The 19,469-nt window shown below is 42.0% G+C and overlaps 1 protein-coding gene and 1 pseudogene across 1 annotated transcript in view; one reads left to right on the forward strand and one right to left on the reverse strand.

Annotated features, from left to right (window-relative positions):
* The window catches only part of GPC3 (glypican 3), a 400,853-nt gene that overhangs the window by 63,531 nt on the left and 317,853 nt on the right, over positions 1-19,469 (forward strand). The window lies entirely within an intron of this gene.
* LOC118533957 (small ribosomal subunit protein eS26 pseudogene) lies at positions 14,743-15,090 on the reverse strand (annotated as a pseudogene).

Consider the following 19,469-nt stretch of genomic DNA (forward strand, 5'->3'; position numbering starts at 1 on the left):
GAATGTTAGATAAAATTGCGGACATTAAAAAGTGAGAATTTTGACTGAAGAGCTCACTTTTTCACCTACCATTTTAAAGTTTTGCGTGTGTAGGCTGAAAGAACCCTTGGCTTAAGTATGCCAGAGGGCGGGCTTTTTTGGTGTGCTATATTTGGAGTTTGGAGCTCCAGCTCTCTTCAAAGAGATGGAGCAGATGGTTATTCATATTTAATACCGTCACATTTTTCAGTTTATTTTTTGGAAATTGTGAGTTACAGAATGATAAACCAGCTGTATTTGAGAGAGGGGTGGGGGGGAAAGGAAGAGGAAGGGTTGGAAGCTTTATTATTATTATTATTATTATTATTATTATTCATTATTACTATTGTTACACTTGCACTTGGAAATGCCTTCCCTTTTCCTCTCCAGGACAAATATGACACTGCTTTTGGAAAAACCAATAGCAGTAATAAAATGCACATGACAGATCCTTAGTTTTAGGTGATTAGCACAGTCGAGGACAGATCTGCTTTCATAAGATCATATAGCACACAAGAACATAATTAACATTGACCGTATAGCCCTTTTCTTCTGTTATGAACTCAACAAGGGTTTCCTTTAAGCCTCCCTCAGGACTATTCATCACACTTATAAACACATCTCCCGACCCCCACCCCCAAGCTTCAGTCACATGTGTGCCTCTGGCAACTATGGCTGCATTAACGCTGGACCCTTTAGTATTTTTTTGAAGATTTTTATTTATTTATTTATTTATTTGAGAGACAGAGAGAGAGCGAGTGAGAGAGAAGCGCACAAGCAGGGGGGGAGCAGCAGAGGGAGAGGGAGCGGGGAGCCCGATCCGGGGCTCGATCCCAGGACCCCAGGATCATGACCCCAGCCAAAGGCAGACGCTTAACTGACTGAGCCACCCAGGTGCCCCAATACTGGACCCTTTAAATGGGAGATTTAAATTTGAGCTTTTCTTCCTTTTTGGGTTTAAGTCATGATCACAGGGCAGGTAGGGGTGTCCCCCGGTATTAATTTAGATTCAGCTCGTGATCCAGCATCTCTGGTTTGTACACGATGCGAAGACCGTGCTCCTGTGATATTTGCCTGCCCCCATTGTCCCAGGTATTTCCACTCACTGGCACCCCTCCCATTTGTGTCTTCTCTCTCAGACTACAGTCTGAACACATGAGAACACACCGAATGAATAGAGAAATACAGAGGAGGAATTGAATAATTAAAACGAGAGGTGCTTCGCACTTTCTGTCTTGCTGAGAAAGGTATTAGAGCAGGTTTAACTGGCTTCCTGTGCACCAGGCATGGGGACAGGTGCCTGCACCTGCACTGTCAGTGAGGTAGGCAGTATTATTCCCTATTTTAGAGATGAGGACAGTGGCTCGGGGAGATGAAGTAATTACTGTGATACAATGAAGTCTTGAGAAGCCAGATTACATAGGGAATGGTAGCACACACCATAAGAGGGGTTTAGAAGGTAGGTGAATGAACAATTTTGGCTGGTGTTTTTTTTAAATTAAGAATCATTTATTTGCATCATACCTATTAACTTTAGAAAGTTCAAAAATACAGAGAAGATAGAGAAGAAAATAATTCAGTCATGATACTAGGACCCGGAGATAACCACTCTTAACAGCTTGGTTAGTAGACTCTTTAATAGACTATAGATACACACACACATGCACACACACACATATTTTAAACAAGGCTTATAATATACACACCATTTTATACCCTGCTTTTTAAACAACCTAGCAATATTTTGTGAACATTTTCCCGTGTTATTACATAGATGTCAACATGATTTTAGTGGTTCAGCAATATTCTGTTGTCTGGGTGTAGCATAATACATTTAACAAATCCATCTTGGATATCTTAATGAGAACCAGTCCTCTGGTTCAAGAATGCTCCCCTGATGTCATAAAATGCATGGTAATGTGGCTTGTTAAAATATGCCGATACGCATTTCATTATTAGGTAGCTATGGCTGAAGGTACATAATGTTACATACTTCTTTTCAAGCTGGTGGTTTCTTAGGACATCAGCCCAAAAGTCTAACTTTCACAGTTTCTGCTTAGACATAGACGGGCAACACTAAAGCCAATAACTCCCGACAGAGGCAGCTAGAAGGATGATGGCCAAACACAAGGTGTAATTTAAGGGAAACAGAAACTCTCTTTTCCCTGGAATTTTCACTGGACGAGTCCTCTGGGTCGGGCTACTGAAGACTTTGCTTAAAGGGCAGTTGTTGCTGTTAAATCAGTGTTGTGTCTGTTAAATCAGCTTGGTACATCCATAGACTAGAATCTTATAAAGCCACTAACGATGTTTTTAAAGAATATTTCATGATATGAAAAAACAATCATGTTAAAATTTTATAATAGGATATGAAACTATATATATATACACACATATATATATATGTATTTCCGCAGTTTGATTAAAAAACCATATATACATCTATGCTACAATATCTGGGGATTTTTTTGGGTGGTTGGATAACAGCTCATTTTATTTCTCTTTACATTTTTCTGGATTTTTCAAAGCTTTTACAGCAATACATATATTTACTATAAAAAAAGAAATCTCACTTGAGTGAGGGAAACATCAAACCATTACTCAATGCTCACATTTTTAAAAAGTAACATTTTTGAAAATTATTTACTATGTGCTAGGCTCTGTACTAGTATCTCAGTTTTTACAACAGCGCTGGAAGCTGCCATTATTGCCCTTTTGAGGAAGCCATTTTGCCTAAGACCGCACAGCTTGGACAGGACAGAGCCAGGATTTGAACTTGTTGTGTCTATTTCCAAAGCCTGCATGACATGAGCTAGAGTGGGGACAAATATAGGGAAGTTTATTTATTTTTAACTGGTTGAAAACCAAGCAGTCAAAGCAGTTCTGGGACAAGAAAATACAAGTTGATGGCCAGGATATAGGTATAGAGCATTTGTGCTAGCAAAACCTGGGAGGTCCTTTGGCGCCAGGGTTAGCCCAGGGGCTCTGCATCCCGGGGGCTAATAATATCTAACCTCCCAGGGCTTTTGTGAGGATTAAATGAGACAATGCACGTAAAGGGCACATGGTACATGCTTGCTCAACAATGTAGCTAGTATTATTATTTCTCTTATTTAGGACCTTGCTTGTTATAGGGATTAGAGGCTCCAAGAAGCCTGAGGCAGGACATGTTTACCCTAGTGAATCCTGTCACATCTTAATAGTCCTCAAACATTCCTGACCAGTTGAAATGCCTTTTATTTGAAACTTTCAAATAAACAAGCCCTAATCAGCTTTGTGGACCCCACCAGCTTTTTCAGAAAACTATTCTGCTTCTTGGGGGGTTATTTATTTACGCACTGAAGATAGGGACTTTGTGTAATACAAGGGAAGCAGGAGGTGATTGGTTTGGAGTTAATAGGCAAGCTTTCTTCCCCCCCCCCCCCCCCCTTTAACCTGAGGCGGCTTGATTGGGTTACGCTCCTTTAAGACTCTTGGAGAGTCTGGGAATTTTGAGAACAAAAGCTCTGTAGGGAGGCCACCAAACAGAGAAGGCTCTTCACCAATCTTTGTACATTCTTAAATTTTTCATTCTGTTCCCCCCCCCCTTCAGTCCCTCGAATTGAGTGGCATTATCTTGAAGCCATGGAGATTTAAGAAACAAGCAAGGTTGGCCTCTCTTTGTTGAGTTTATGAAAGCCATATTTAGTTTTAGGAGGAATGTGTTTTTCCCTTGGGAGGCCCCTCTATACCTGCAGCCATCAGAAATTCCATATTAAAATCCCACATTTAAGTCTTTACGGCTGAAGTCTGTTCTTGCATGTCTGGACCAAGTCCAGCTGTCAGACTGAGATATTATTGACTTTCTCTTCTCAAGTGAGTGGTTTACATCTGCTGGCTCCATTTCTTTACCACTCATTCTGAAACACCTTGTAATCTGGCTTCTGCCACTGCCTCTTTGCTAAAATTGCTCCCCTGCAGATTACCAGCAACTGACTTTTCGCTGAATTCATCAGGGCTTATTTTTCTTTCTCACCCTTGAACGTCTCTCTTTGCTTGGCTTGTGACACTACATATATCTGTTTCCCTCCTACCTGTCTGGACATTCCTTCTCTCCTTTTCTGATGGCAGATTTTCCTCTTCCAGCCAAATGTGACTGTTCTCCAAAGGGAGGTCTTTAGTACTCTCCTCTCTTCATTCATTGGCATGGCTTCCACTTAACCACCTCCATGTAATTAACTCTGCAGGTCTGACTCCTTACCCATGCCCCAGTCCTGTATTTCTTATGGACTGATGATAATTAAAACGGTCTTGTGGAGTCAGGCATTGTGCCATGTACTTAATGTACATCATCTCCAATTCTTACAATACTCTTCAAGGCAGAGAGTCTTAAGCCCATTTTAGGTAAGAGGAAACCAGCTCAGATAAGTTACATACGGTTATATTTTTCCATTCAGATCTCTAACCATCAACCAAAACTCAGCAGAGAATATCTTCTTCTCTGGCTCCGAACACCAAACTCCTTCTCACTTTAAGGTAATGTCACTCTCCCACTTTCTGTTATATCACTTGCAGCCTGAGAGAGTTGAAAATCAGACCGGTAATTGCTTTGGAATAATGCCCTCCCTCCCCGATAAAACCAACCCTTTCAACAACCCCCAAGCCCAACTCATTACGAACTCATGTCTTGAAAACTGAAGTTCAGGCCATCCTACGGACGAGCAATTCCCAACCATGATGAGAGCTAAGTCTGATAACTTTCTCACACTGCTCGCTCTGGGTTGCCCAGACTTAAGCTTGATTGGAAGCGCTCGTGGTGCGTTCGCCAATCCTCCAGGAAACACTCTTCCCAAGAGGGTCCCTCCTATGGGCGGGGCTAGCGGAGGTCCTGCGCCGTTCCCAGTGCACCAACGGTAATCCCGCCCCTTTCCTGTCTCTAGGACCTGAAAGCCTATTGGAATGTGAGTGATTTAGCAATGGTATTTCTATAGTATCGGGGCAACTTTCAATTCACTATTTTTTAAAGAAAATTACTTACAAATGTTGGTAGTTCAGTATTCCTAACAGCTGACGCAAAGCACATATTCACAGCTGATCTGGACATACCAATGTGTTGAGACAATGGGTTTGAAACCACTTCCACAGATTTTTAGGGAAGGCCCAAATGCCCATTGGTGAGGGTCAGCTTTCTTCTCTGTGTGGCTCATTTGCTTAATGCAAAACATTTTAAACCTGATACTCCTTAAGAATCAGAGACTCGAGAAACTCCGCGTCTTTCGGAAGGCCGGGAACGGGACCACCAGGCCCTGGCATCTCATTGAGGATTCTGCACGTGCCAAACCAAATGCTTTCCTTGGGCTGTTTTTACTCTGCTAGCATCTTTGGGACCATTTCATTTTTCAAAGGCAGTAATCTGCCATAGCTGCCATCATTTTCAATGGGAGCAGTACAAGAGGTCGGAAGTTCAGGTATATGCTGTTCTTGTGAAGTGAGGCTAGAAGAAAGTATAGACCCATTGAGAGATTTTGGTTATCTGTTCAGTATTTCACTTTCTTCTCTTAGGAAAGCATGGGAGCCCAGAATTGTGGTGACACCGCTATTCAGTCAGACTTCACTAGGATGGAGGCATGGTGTTGAAGGATAAACATATTCAGATTAGCCTTTGGTGAATTATCTTCTTTTTTTAAAAAAAATTTTATTTATTTATTTATTTATTTATTTATCTATCTATCAGAGAGAACGAGAGCAAGAGAGCACAAGCAAGGGGAGCGGCAGACAGAGGGAGAAGCAGGCTCCCCGCTGAGCAAGGAGCCAGTTGAGGGACTCAATCCCAGGACCCTGGGATCATGACCTGAGTTGAAGGCACACGCTTAACTGACTGAGCCACCCAGGTGTCCATGAATTATCATCTTAATAAGGAAATTAGAACTTTTTAAATTTATTTTTTATTTTTTATTTTTTTAAAGATTTTATTTATTTAAGAGAGAGAGAATGAGAGACAGAGAGCATGAGAGGGAGGAGGGTCAGAGGGAGAAGCAGACTCCCTGCTCAGCAGGGAGCCCGATGTGGGACTCGATCCCGGGACTCCAGGATCATGACCTGAGCCGAAGGCAGTCGCTTAACCAACTGAGCCACCCAGGCGCCCGGAAATTAGAACTTTTTTTAAATCGGAAGAGCTGGGTATTTAATCACTGGCATGAAAAGAAGATAGAAAGCTGGTGTGTTTTCCAGGATTTTAACCTGTATGTGGTTGAACAAATGTGTAAATATGTCCTACATGCACTGCGTACATATGTGCTTTGTCCGCAGCTAACACAGTGCCTAGCATGCACTTGGGGTTCATTTAAGATTTGTAGAATGAATTTGTTCCTTTGGCAAAATGAATATTAAATAGTTCTGAGTTTTTAAGACATGTTCCCTGTGGTGGTTAGCATAAAGAAAAGTGTGATGGGGGTAGAATCTAATTTGAAAAAAAAATCACTGAAATGCTTTTGTTTTAGGAAAAAAACTTTATTCTGAAAGGTAAAATATTAACAGTATCTCACCAGGGCTACTTTTTTTTTTTTCTTCTTGGACTATAATATAGAGAGCATTTTTCACCTTTAACTTAGCACCCAGCAATTAAGGTCGAGGGCAGTGGGGAGGAGGTAAAGTTGAAAAGGTCACTGGGAAGCATCACTCCCATCTGGTCACAGTGGGCCACGGAGGACCTGCATCAGATTCCCTGGGAGGCTCGATATGTTCTTGGGCTATCCCTGCAATTCTTATGCCCTACAAGCGAAGAGTTTGGCCTGATGCTGGTTAGAGTCTGCCCAGCAGCCAAGGTGACCTGTGACATCCTATGCCCCTCTGAGTAAAGTTACTGAATAGAAGCCTAATTACAGCCAGTCTAGCACATGGGGAATCAATTCAATCAAGAAATGGTCCTAAGTACCTACTATGTGCTCAGATTGTGTGATGTCTTCTGTGGAAGTGTGAGACATGGTCCTTAATCCAGAGATGCCGAAAGGCAAGGCAATGACAGATGAAACAGACAACAGTAGCAAGTAGTCCGAGAGGCACAGTTGGAGAAGGAACCGTGAAGATCAGGTAGTATAAACTTTCCAGTGGTAAGGAAGATGGGGTCAGATTAGAAATAGAATTTCCCAAGGTTTGCCAGACAATCGGTAGAAGTTGGAGCTACTACTCAAGTCTTCTAATTCCTAGATACTTTTTTCATTCTGTTATATAGGTGGTTATGTGACATTTTGACATGCTTGCATTGATCAGCTATTTTGATGCTGGGAACTTTTTGACGAGGGCCATTTTGACGTGGGGGGAGGGAACTTCTGCAACACCCTGCAAACAGACTAATAAAACATTCAGCTACTTTTTTTAAATTATCAATTAATATGCAAACCAGACAGCCTCACCCCATCCCTCTGCTTCACTTCATTCCTCAGCCTTGAGGGTGGAGATTGGGGATGATGTGGGAGTCGGGGGGTCAAGGATGGAATGGGCATCATGGATAGGGTGAAGCTCCGAGAAGGGATGAGGGATGGGATGGGGGATCAGGCACCATCTGGCAGGCAAAGCCCACATTGCCATCATGTGTTCTCCACACTGGCTCATCTTTGAAAGCCATTAATCATTCTGGGCACATTATCTGTTCATTCTCTGAGAATTCTTTTATTTCTTGACTAGTTTGTTTCTTAAAATCTCTAATTCCAAACTTTCAAAGGGGCAGGAATGGAGTAGGGAAGGATATTTGGATCACAGTATGGTCCCATCGTCCCAGATGCAGGCTCCACTGGGAATCCTTGAGTCCATGACTCAGTTGTCTCCTTAATACTCCATGTAATATACTATGGAAAAGTAATAGGTTTGCGCTATTTTCAAAAGCATAAAGTGTCAATATCACGTTTTGAGGGAATAGGACTGGTAGGCTCTTTCAAGGTTTGTCCTCTTTCAAAATCTAACAAAGTGAAGAATATGTCTGTTTTTTTTTTTTTTGATTATAAATGGATGAAATTTTCACTTTCTCCATGCAGTATTTAGTGTAAAATTATTTTTAAAGATTTACCCCTGAACGATGAAGACTATAATGCAATAAAGGAACACATATTCAGATGTGCATACTGAAGACAGTGGCAAGGGGCGATCCCCTAGAATCTGGGTAAGGACCGAGGAAGAAGCGTCAGGGAGGTAAGTGATCAACAGCCTCCAGGGGTCCGTGTTTCTCATGGCTGCAATCACAATCCATGCATCAGAACAACTGCGCCAGAATGTCAAATATAAATATAGGATGTCTGGTTCTTAGCAAAACATTTGAGAGTCTTTCTGTAATATCCCTGTGCATAAGATTGTGAAAAATGACTGCATAACTAGTCATTAGGCAAATTCGCAGCTGGTTGAGCAACTGATGTGGTATCATCCTGGAGAAAGATGTTTTAAGTTAAGGGCCAGGGAACGGCTTTTCGGCTCTACCTGGGCATTCATTCGTTGAACAAGTACCGAGCACCTACGATGTAAAAGGCTCCCTACTTAGCACTGTGAGGAAAACAGGGTTGTCCAGATCGTGGCCCCTGCCCGAAAGCAGCAGATTCTTGATCATAATTGATCACAAAGACAGGCTTTCTACTTTGCAGATAATATAGGGCTGGGTGGCGTGGCTTAATATATAGGATGACGGAATCCAGATTTAAAATGACCTCAACTTGTAGGAACTCTAGGTCAAAACCTACAAGATGAAATTTAACAGTGATAGATGTAAAGTCTTGAATTTAGGTTTAAAAAATTGCATATGTACAGGATATGAGAGATGTGACTTGGCAGCCGTTTATGTAAAAAGTTCTTGGGGATTTAGTTGATCACAAGTTTAATATGAGCCAACAATGTGGTGTAGCTTATTTTTTTTTAAGCAAAACAATTTTAGGCTGTATTAGAAGCATGTGTGCTGATCAGACCACATCTGGAGTATTATGTTTAAGTATAGTCACCACATTTTATGAACATTGACAAAGTTGAGTATATCCAGAAGATAGTGACCAGGATGGATCTGAAATGATGTCACATGAGAAATGGTTGAAAGAAAGAACCGAGGAGATTTAGCTTTTGCTTCAGGCCTCCGTTTATTTTATTTTTTATTTTATTTTTTTAAAAGTAGGCTCCCTGCCCAATGTGGGGCTTGAACTTATGACGCAGAGGTTAAGAGTTGCATGCTCTACCTACTGAGCCAGCCGGGTGCCCCTAGGCCTCAGTTTAGACCCTTCAAGTCTTGGTTAGGTTCCCTTGTTATGTATTCTCACACTCTGGACAACCCCCCTGTCTTCCTCCCTAGGCTCGGGCTTTGTTAGAACAGGACAGGGTATCTGTGGGGCCTAGTACCGTGCTTGAGACAGGAGAATGAGTGAGTAGAATTTCCACATGTGAGGGCCTTGGGGAAAACTGATGAAAAACTGTAGCGCTTGGCATCTGTAGTCATTAAATAAAAGGACAGAAAAGGAACTTAAGGAGTTCCTAAAAGCTTTAGAATGGGTCTTTTTTTTTATGTTCTTTTGGCCTTTGCTAGGACCTGATGCTGGATTTATGTGTCTGCTTTAACATAAATCTTAAAAAGTATTCTCTCTAGAAGGAGCATTTAAAAAAATGAGTTCAAGTTCAGGCACCAGTTATCAAGGACATGCAAATGAAAACAATGAGATAACATTTTTTAACACACTGATTAGAAAAAGAGTATCTTAAAAAATATAATATCCATTGCCAGTGAGGATTTAGTCAAGTGGACACCCTCATGCATTTCTGGTACAACCCTTTTGAAGCAGCATTTTGGCAATATGTATTATTCAAGGCCTGGAAATATTCATGGTTAAATCCAATAGTTCTACTTCTGGGACTTTGTTCTATGAAAGCCATCCTGAATACAGGAAAAAAGAAAGCTTTATGAACAGAGGTGTTTTCTGATAACAAAAAAACTGGAAACAACAAAATATTTAATAATAGAGGAGTGAATGGTTATATAAACTGTGATATATCCATTCGATAGAATGTTATAAAGCCATTAGAGTTTGTAGTTTTCACAGGATACACAGCTGTGTATATATAGTATAACTGAGTGAAAATAAATAAATCTAAACCTGTGTGTAGAAAAATCCTGGAAAATCTCACACCCAAATGTCAACATTGGTTGTTTTTCAGTGTGAGAAGATCAATTATTTTCACATTTGGTCTCCTTTTTTGCATTCTCTAAATTCTTCTTTAAAAGGCATTTTTACACTGAAGACAATTTATAGCATGCCCTGTTAGGTCTAGGAAGAGCCCTGTAGAGTCTAGGCCTTCAGCCCTGCTGTGTATCACCAGTTTTATGGACGGCATTCTGAAATTGTGTGGAAAAGACAAACCCGAACAACTTCAGAACAAAACTGATTTTCATTCTAAATTTAATTTAACTTAATTTTAATTCACTTTAATTCAAAACACATATATTGGAGCGCCTGGGTGGCTCGGTCGTTAAGTGTCTGCCTTTGGCTCAGGTCATGATCCCAGGGTCCTGGGATCAAGCCCCGCATCGGGCTCCCTGCTCAGAGGGAGGCCTGCTTCTCCCTCTCCCACTCCCCCTGCTTGTGTTCCCTCTCTCACTGTCTCTTTCTCTGTCAAATAAATAAATAAAATCTTTAAAAAACTCCACATATATGTAACTGTACATCATGAACAACTTTAGATCAAGGGTATGTGAATGAACTTCGCAAATGAAAGATGATGCAACTCTTCGAAAGAAAAAAGGTCAGCATCCCAGATTCTAGAGAGCCCAGGTGCCTTTTGCAAAGGGAAATGAAAAAGTGCCTTGTGGGTAGTAGGCACTTTAATAAAGTCTTGAATGACTGGCTCCTGGAGGTGAGGAGGGACAAATGAGAGATGGATTGCTAATGTGTAAGATTGAACGTCTTGATGGATACGGAAGAACCTGTATATCAGGTATTATCTTGTTAAATCAAAATCTGTTCGAAGGGATATTTAGATATTGCTCAGATGTATCAAAGTTCAAGTTGTCAGACCTCTGTATATTGTAAAAATGCATCCATTACAAGTAATTTGCACTAACCCATGACTCTAGATATTCAATCCAGTTCAATTCTTCTATGAAAATTACTAGTAGTTTTCTCAATATCCATTGTTTAATTTCACATGCATAGTACCTGTTCACGGGGCACGTTTGATGTAAATTTTGTTGTGGGCTACATATTAATGCAGCCTGTCCCCTCGTCTTTTTCTAATGACGGCAGGGATTCTTGGTCCTTGAGTCATGATTGTTTTCCTAATCCCACTTAAAAAAAAAAAAGGGCACTGCCTACCTCAGAAAACTGAATGGTTCTGTTTTGTTGATATTGGGGGAGATCAGCACTCTACCAGGGGTAAATAACAGATCTGGTTTCATTGAGAATGTTCAGAATGTTTGAAGACCATCTAGGTTTGAAGAAAGTGGAATTTTTACATATGTTAACATTTAGTGATCTTGCTTTTTGCAACTTCAGCTCTACTTAACATGTATATCTATTTCTGTGGAATTAACTTTCTCCTGTTTTCATGTATATTGCATGTTAAGGACAATACTGTTACGAAGGTGAATTTAGTGACAATGATTTATGTTCTTTACCTATTTTTTTGTCCTTTTTGTCTCCCCTCTCCTGTGTTTTCCTCTCTCTTATTTTAAATATTTCCTTCATCTTTTCTTGTATCACCTTATTTCTATCCCAGTGGGAAGCAAACTGTTCTTCAGAACTGGTCAAGTCCCTTCTTTTGGGTTGCTTTTGGGTTGTCTTTTTTTTTTTTTTTTTTACCCCAAATCTCTGCTAAATGAAGAATTTCATACAGCATTGGATTGGCATTTCTACAACGCCAAAGAATGGAGAGTCTTTGAGAATGGATTTGATAATGCATTTTCTTTTAAGATGTCCTAGGCTGGTTGATGCTGACAAGAGATTTTCCGTCTGATAACCTAAAGGTGTGATCTCCTTGGGATGAGTATTCTTACATGGGGATCTGGATAACTTGAAAGAAAGCTGTGTACTTCAAAGCTCCCTTCACCTCAACCACAGTCAACTTTATAGTCTCACTGGTCTGGCAAGTGTTAATAGCTTGATCATTTGCCTGCAGATAACTCCACTGGAACCTGTAGATTATTTCAGTGGGGGATAGCCAGTGGGCCTTTGATCTCCATTTAGATAGAGATAGAATAATTCAGAAAGAATTCTATTGGAGTGATTTATGGCAGAGACAGCCCAATTTTATGAATGCTTCCCTCCACCCCAGTATGTCCAAAACATGTTGGCAGATCTCAGTAGAAGATGTACTCTTTCCATTGTTTCCCCTTTCCATGAAATGGGGTTCTTGGTGACATGATTTTTCGACCCCCGTTCTTTTTTTTTTTTTTTAAACAAAATTGTATTAAGAATAAGTGTCTGCTGATAGTTAAACATGTAAAATATTGGTGCTTGGTGAGGACAGGGGAAAAAGTGATTTTGAAAGGAGCAGATGGTACCCCATGGGGTGAAGATGATGTGGTAAATTTGCTTTCTTTACCATGTGCATAAGATCATGTACAAATGGCCAGAAAGCGAATGAAAGGTACCCTTGAGGCCATTTGCACTTAGATGTCAACTCTCTTTCAGGAAAGGCTATTTTTCTTTATTTTTCTTTTTATACAAATCTAGGCCCCAATGTTGTTTGTTAGTTTCTTTTATGGCTGCTTATTTAGTGCTGCTTCATCAAGGGCTTAGGTTTCTCTTTGAAGTATCTGAGTCCTACATCTATAATGTAGTTCTTAAAGCCTCTAGTGATTAACTAGACTGGAGCCAGTGACCTAGCCAGCATATTTTGCCTTAACTGCCTCCTGCCTTCTTAGCAACATTTGGGTCTGTGGGGGTAGATATGCTAGAAAGATTATTGGTGGTGGCACATTTCCTCCTTGGTGGCTTTCTTGGTCTTGGGAACATCTTCCCCGTCTCTCTCTGGGTAGCCAAGGACTCTGTTTTCACAGCTAAGACTTGCCTCCTCCTCTCCTTCTCAAGCTGGCTTGACAGTGGTCTCAGCACTTAGTTTTATCATTCTCTAGCCTTTCATGTATTTTCCTTTTTTATTTATTTTTATTTTTTTATTTTTATTTTTTTTAAAGATTTTATTTATTTGACAGAGAGAGACACAGCGAGAGAGGGAACACAAGCAGGGGGAGCGGGAGAGGGAGAAGCAGACTCCCCGCCGAGCAGTGAGCCCGATGTGGGACTCAATCCCAGGACCCTAGGATCATGACCTGAGCCGAAGGCAGACGCTTAACAGCTGAACCACCCAGGCGCCCCTGTATTTTCCTTTTTTATTTCCCAATTAGTTTGTAGTGCTCTGGGGTGGGGGGGAGAGACTATGTTTTATAGAATAATTCTTTTCTTAAGATGTATGTGGTCCAATGACACACTTTATTGTCTCACAGTTTGAGACCAGAAGAAGAAATGATATAAGAAACAGAGGGCTCTGGAATGTCAAAGAAAAAAAAAACAACAACAACTTCGGAGACAGGAAGGATTGGTACTAAGCTCTCCTTAAATACCAGTTAAAATAACGTCAGATATAGATATCAGAAAACATAAGCTGGATATAGATGAGAATGTTAATGTTTATTTTAAGGTTATAGCACTGGGATCAAAACACTTCAGCTGTACTCCTGCCCTTTAGATTATGTTGGGGATCTGTTCCTCAGTACTGGTTCAGCTGTTGTGAAAGTTCTCAGGGGCTATGGCGATGGAGATCTCCTGGTCCCTTTGCCATCCGAAGGCCAGCGCCACCCACATTGCCAGCCAGAGAGCAGGGAGCCTGTGAGCCAGGCCATTGGTGCCTTCCTTGCTGTTCCAGCTGCAGGCTTGTGTGTGTCCTTTTCTCCCCTCAGTCACTTTTTTTTTTAAGATTTTATTTATTTATTTGACAGAGAGAGAGACAGCGAGAGAGGAAACACAAGCAGGGGGAGTGGGAGAGGGAGAAGCAGGCTTCCCACGGAGCAGGGAGCCCGATGCGGGGCTTGATCCCAGGACTCTGGGATCATGACCTGAGCCAAAGGCAGACGCTTAACGACTGAGCCACCCAGGCACACCTCCCCTCAGTCACTTTTGCTCAGTGTGTCAGGGTCAGGGCTAATCAGAATTCAGAGCCAGAATTAGGACAGTGAAGCAGAAGACCACTGTGCGCCAGAATGGCAAGTGAGGAAGGGAGGAGAGGGGTGGGAATGATGAGAGTCAGCCCCCTATTTGCTCCCCACAGTGTTGCCCTTTCCTTCTCCGCCAATGACTTGCTGCGAAAGAGATACCAAGTTCAGTAACAGAGATGTGAACAAAAAGGAAGTTCAGTGCAACATTGTTTATAATGGTGAACAATTGTGAATGGTTGTATGAAGCACAGTATGATAAAACCATTAAAAATGGTATTTTCAGAGATTTTTAATGACAGTTGAAAAATGCTCACGGAATAATATATATGTAAAAAAGCAACATATCTGATCCCAGTTGACTATCTATAATACACATAGAGAAAATGCTATAAGGAAATTACTAGAATATTAGTGGAGATTGTTTTTGCGTGGTGGAATCACGGGTAGTTTCTTCGTATTGTATATTCTAAAATTTTCATAATGCAGATTTATAATTCTTTTTTTAAAAGTATAATCTCCATTTTATTTTTATTTTTTCCAGAGAACAATTTCTCTTCAGTCCTTAAGGACTTCGCTGCTTACATGGGCTTTGGTGGAGGTGGTGGGGGTAGCACCCTCGGGTCTAAATTGGAGTGGGGGTGGGGATGTTGGGTTCTTCCCTGCTTCAGGGGAGCAATTCTAGACTACCTTGCTGTGAATGGCTCGTGCAGTAATATAGTCGCAGACAGCTTGGGACACACAGAGGCATCGAAGACACTCGCTTTGGGAATGCCCCTGGTGGCAGCGGCCTCTACTGTGGTGCCAATAAGGAACTTCTTAACGGCCTTGACCTTGGGTACGCAATGGGCACACTTGGTGCCGCAGATAGGCTGTACGTGGCCACGGTCCTTTGTGGCGTGACCATTGTTCCTTCTTTTCCTGGTCATCTTCAGTTAACTAGGAAGACATAGGTTGGTAGAAAGGTTCAGAGAAGATGAAGCCTCGTACCTGTGTTTTGTTGTATCCCTAGATCTCATGCCTGGAGTGAGGTATGTACCTCTGATGTTCCCTCAGGCACCGTGGCTAGTCTGTCTGGATGGCCTCTGACTCTTCAGAAGTGTGTCGAGTTGCTCCTTCTTGCTACCACCACTTGATTGCACTTCTTTATTGAAAACACACCCATTTTTTTTCCTCACAGACTTTATGCACAGGACCCTGTATGTGCCAGGCAATCAATAAATATTTGATTGATTGTTATCTTCTCAATGCAAATACAACATTTAACATTCAAATACTGAAGTTTCCCTAGTGCCAAAAAACAAAGAAGTCTCTGCTAGGAGAATGCCTGCTTGAATACTTGGAACCAGCTACTATAGATCAGTTGGCATGTGTGTGTTCTGCTTCTGTGCTTTAGTTTAAGTGGAACTTAATAACCACTAGACTACCAGTCAAATCACTTGTTTAATGGCCACCTAGAAAATCAGGACCCTCCAATGGCTGGCGGGAAACCCGGAATCCTAGAATTCAGTTAAACTGTTGATTGAACATTCCTTGAACTAGGCTTCTGGGTTGGGGGGTGGTGGAGGGTGGGGGGTAGCATTTATGTAGATAATGGTTCAGACTCAGTCCCTGTTCTCTGGGATCTTACAGTCCAGTGGAGTGGGGGTCACTGATGATGAGCACTCTGAGGGAAGACACGCTTTGACAACCAAGAGCCATGCACCGCATTTGGTTGGCAGTGGCTGTGAATGCCAGGCTCCCAAGGTGCTGGAACAAGGAGGAGAAAGAGGAGATGTGTGAGAGACAGTGGAAGAAGGAACAAGGGATGGCCATAAGAAAGCCATAGATGTGGCCTCAGGGAAGTAGGGCTCCGTTCAGTAACGTGCTGATGTTGGCTGGGGCTATCATGGGGTCAGGGCACACCCAGCTCCGTATCCCACACTGTATGAGACTGATGTTCATTATAATAACCAGAGCCATTGAATGGCTTATGTTTCACATACAGAACTCCATTTTCAAACAAATATAAGAAAGATCCATAGAGCAACACATAAGTATTTAAAAAGTTGCTTTTTATCCAAAAAGACCTCAATCCACAAATACTTAACAAAGTCAGACATGATGGGGGATACCAGAAACCCATGTGTGTGCCTTTGAGCAGTTTACTTAGCTGGGGAGCCCGGACGTATACAAATGGAAAGGTTACTCTTGTTTTAAGGCAGCGCGGGCCAATTGCTGATAGACAGTAATGGCTAGCCGAGCACAGGGGATGGTCAGCTCTCTGGGGCTTTGGGCAGTCGGGAAAAGTTTCCAGGTTCTTGAGCTGGCCTTGGTGGTTGGGCAGGATTTAGATTGGCCCAACATAATGCCAGATCTGCAGAAACGTGGTCTTTTGCCCTCTGAGAAGTTGCAGTGTCTGACCTGCTCCCATAAACTCCTCCCCAAAACAGGCTTGTGCACTTAGCAGTAATAAATTGAACCGTCAACTCCTTAAAGCACACCTGGTTGATAATTAGCTCAATCACATTGTGTTTCGGTCATTACCCTTGGATTTCCCAAGGATGAGCTTAATTCATCTCCCACATTAAAGTGAGTGCCTGCATGACCCAAACTCGACTGAATAGAATTTCTGTCTCTATTATGTCAATTTAATGCTGTGGTAGTTTTATTGCAAAATAGGTATTGGGTTACAATTTGCCACCCAAATATCTGCGCAGAAATTGTTAATGTGTGCTGTAAAAAGATCTCCAATGGCAGAAGGCTCTTTTTTATCCTAAACAGTGCTTGATCTGAAGGCAGACAAAGAGGAAATGAGCTGCAACTCTGATTCGGGGAATTTAGAGTTGATAAGATGAACTGTTGTTTATTCAGAGACTACTTATTCAGGTTTTATAGCTTATAAACGTATTGATGATGGATACAGCCCCTTGCTTCCAAGGGTTTACAGAGCTTAGTTTGTGTTCTAACCACACTCCCTTCGCCTCTGACCTGCTGCTGGTGGCGTATGTGCTCTATTACCAAAGGAGGAAGGCAAAGGGGCACCTTTATTGTATCAGATTACTAGCCAGATGCCTGGAATGCTCACATCTACTCACTGGTTGCTGTTTAAAAGGGAAAAATACAGATCTAACCACTTCTAGGAATGGTGCCAGGTGTCTGTACTAAGGCAACCCAACTCCAGAAGGCTATAAAAATAGCCCCCAAGTAGTAGGTTCTGATTTCCCACTGAGCTGACCAATAAATCCACCAACCAGTTAATTAAAAATGCTGGGAGGGACTGTTTATCCTCCATTACCCACCTGTCCTTGTGAATACTCATTGGTTACAAATGGGAGGCTACAACTTAGCGTGTCAATGTCCGGATTAGGAAACTCTCTTGCTCGTTTTCACAGCCATCCGGAGATATAAATGGCCAGTGTGGTTGCCTGATACTCCTACTTGGGTGTCAAGGTTTATTTGAGGCCAAAACAATGTGAGGCTTCCAAAGACAAACCCAGTTATTTTACTTGCCTCAGGGTTTCCGGCACCATCCGGAAGATCATATTTGGACAGCCTACCTCATCTCTCCCTTGTTCAGGCTATGAGTTTTCCTCTAATGTGCCAAAACCTGATGGAAAGCCTTCCTGCCCTGACTGCTGCTATGAGCAGTATAGCACAATAGACTGAGAGGCAGAGAGTGCTAGAAGTTGAATCTTCTAGAATTTCAACTTGATAAAACTTAAAAAGAAATCAGTCAGTAAAGCAAGCAAAACCTTGGACAGAGTAGACCATCAATATCATCCTAATCATTAAAGTCATTAAAAGGTGCACAAAGAAAGTAATAGTTATTGGACTTGGGTTAAAAGCTGGAAAGAGGAGGGGCTCCTGGGTGGCTCAGTCAGTTAAATGGCTGGCTCTTGATTTCAGCTCAGGTCATGATCTCGGGGTCCTGGGATCGAGCCCCACGTCGGGCTTCCCACTCAGCAGGGAGTCTGCTTGAGGATTCTCTCTCTCCCTCTCCCTCTGGCCCTCCTCCTGCTCGTTCTCTCTCTCTCTCTCTCAAATAAATCTTTAAAAAAAAACTGGAAAGAGGAAAACAGCAGGGATGACAGAGAGTGAGGGAGACACAAACCTACTGAACACAACTGGTCACCAGGAACCTTTTCTGAGATACTATTAGTGAATTATGCTTCTTGCAGAGTTTTTTTCTTTTTAACTTAGAGGCATTTTGATGGAAAAGAGAGAATGTTCATGAAACTTGACTTCTAGCCAGGGCTCTGTCAGTTAGAAGTCCATTTCCATTTCCTAGGGCTCAGTTTCCTCCATCTGCGAACCCGTCGGCCTAGAGAAGCACTAGTGAATCTTTGCCCACACCCTAAATTCATGGGACAGTTGGCTTTTGAGTCTTTATGAATTGGAACTGGAAGTTTTTTTATAGAGTGAAAAGTTTTGGGAGAGACTGCTGAGTCCAAGGGTGCAGAAGCTTAGCAAGGACAGAAACTTCTCTTCCAAGTGAGGAATTCTTCAGTCATCAGGAAGCCTGATTGATTGGGGTGGATATGCAGATTGCTTTTTTCATGCTTTCGGGTTGCATGTGAGTGTGTGTTCGGTTCCAAGATGCTTCTAGAGCTGAAGCTCTTATATGATTTGCTGTGCATTAGCAGGATATGAATTATGAATTCTGCTTATACTTGATCATGAAGATCACAAACTGGGACCCTATCATCTGACGGTCTAACGCATGCATCCCTTTCTCTCCATTAAATGGGTTTGTAAATTGTCATTAGGCTTTAGATACCAACCCTCTACATAACACCTCTATGTGCTGCTACCTGAGATTTCTTTAATAAGGAATGTCAGGGAGACTCAGAATCACGTTATGGGAGAGGAAGTTGAAACTTCCTGTTATCAAAAATGTGAAGGTTTCTCAAGTCAAAGTAGAATTAAACGTGTGTGTGTGTGTGTGTGTGTGTGTGTGTGTGTGTGTGTGTGTGTGTGGTTTTGGTGTGGGAGGAGGCAAACTGGGATTAATGGAGGAGAGTCTAGGTAGACATAGTTTTCTTAAGCCAGGCAATAACTTTCCAGCAATGTAAGCTGTTCAAAGCAGGGAGAATGGGTTACCTCAAGGAGGGAGCAAACTTCCCACTGCCAAGCCCCATCACAGAGTTAGGGTTAAAAGTTAGTTTCTTTGAATGGAAGTTGGACTCTGTTTTCTGGAGTTGACCTGTAGGGATCCAGTGGTCTGGGGGTGCCCCCACTCCAAGGAACAATTCCAGGGCCCACACCCTGTCTCACTTGTATCCTCCACACCTAACGTCGGGCCTGATCACAGAAGGAGCTCAGAAGA

This window comes from Halichoerus grypus, chromosome X (genome assembly GCF_964656455.1).
Source record: "Halichoerus grypus chromosome X, mHalGry1.hap1.1, whole genome shotgun sequence".
NCBI classification, from domain to species: Eukaryota; Metazoa; Chordata; class Mammalia; order Carnivora; family Phocidae; genus Halichoerus; species Halichoerus grypus.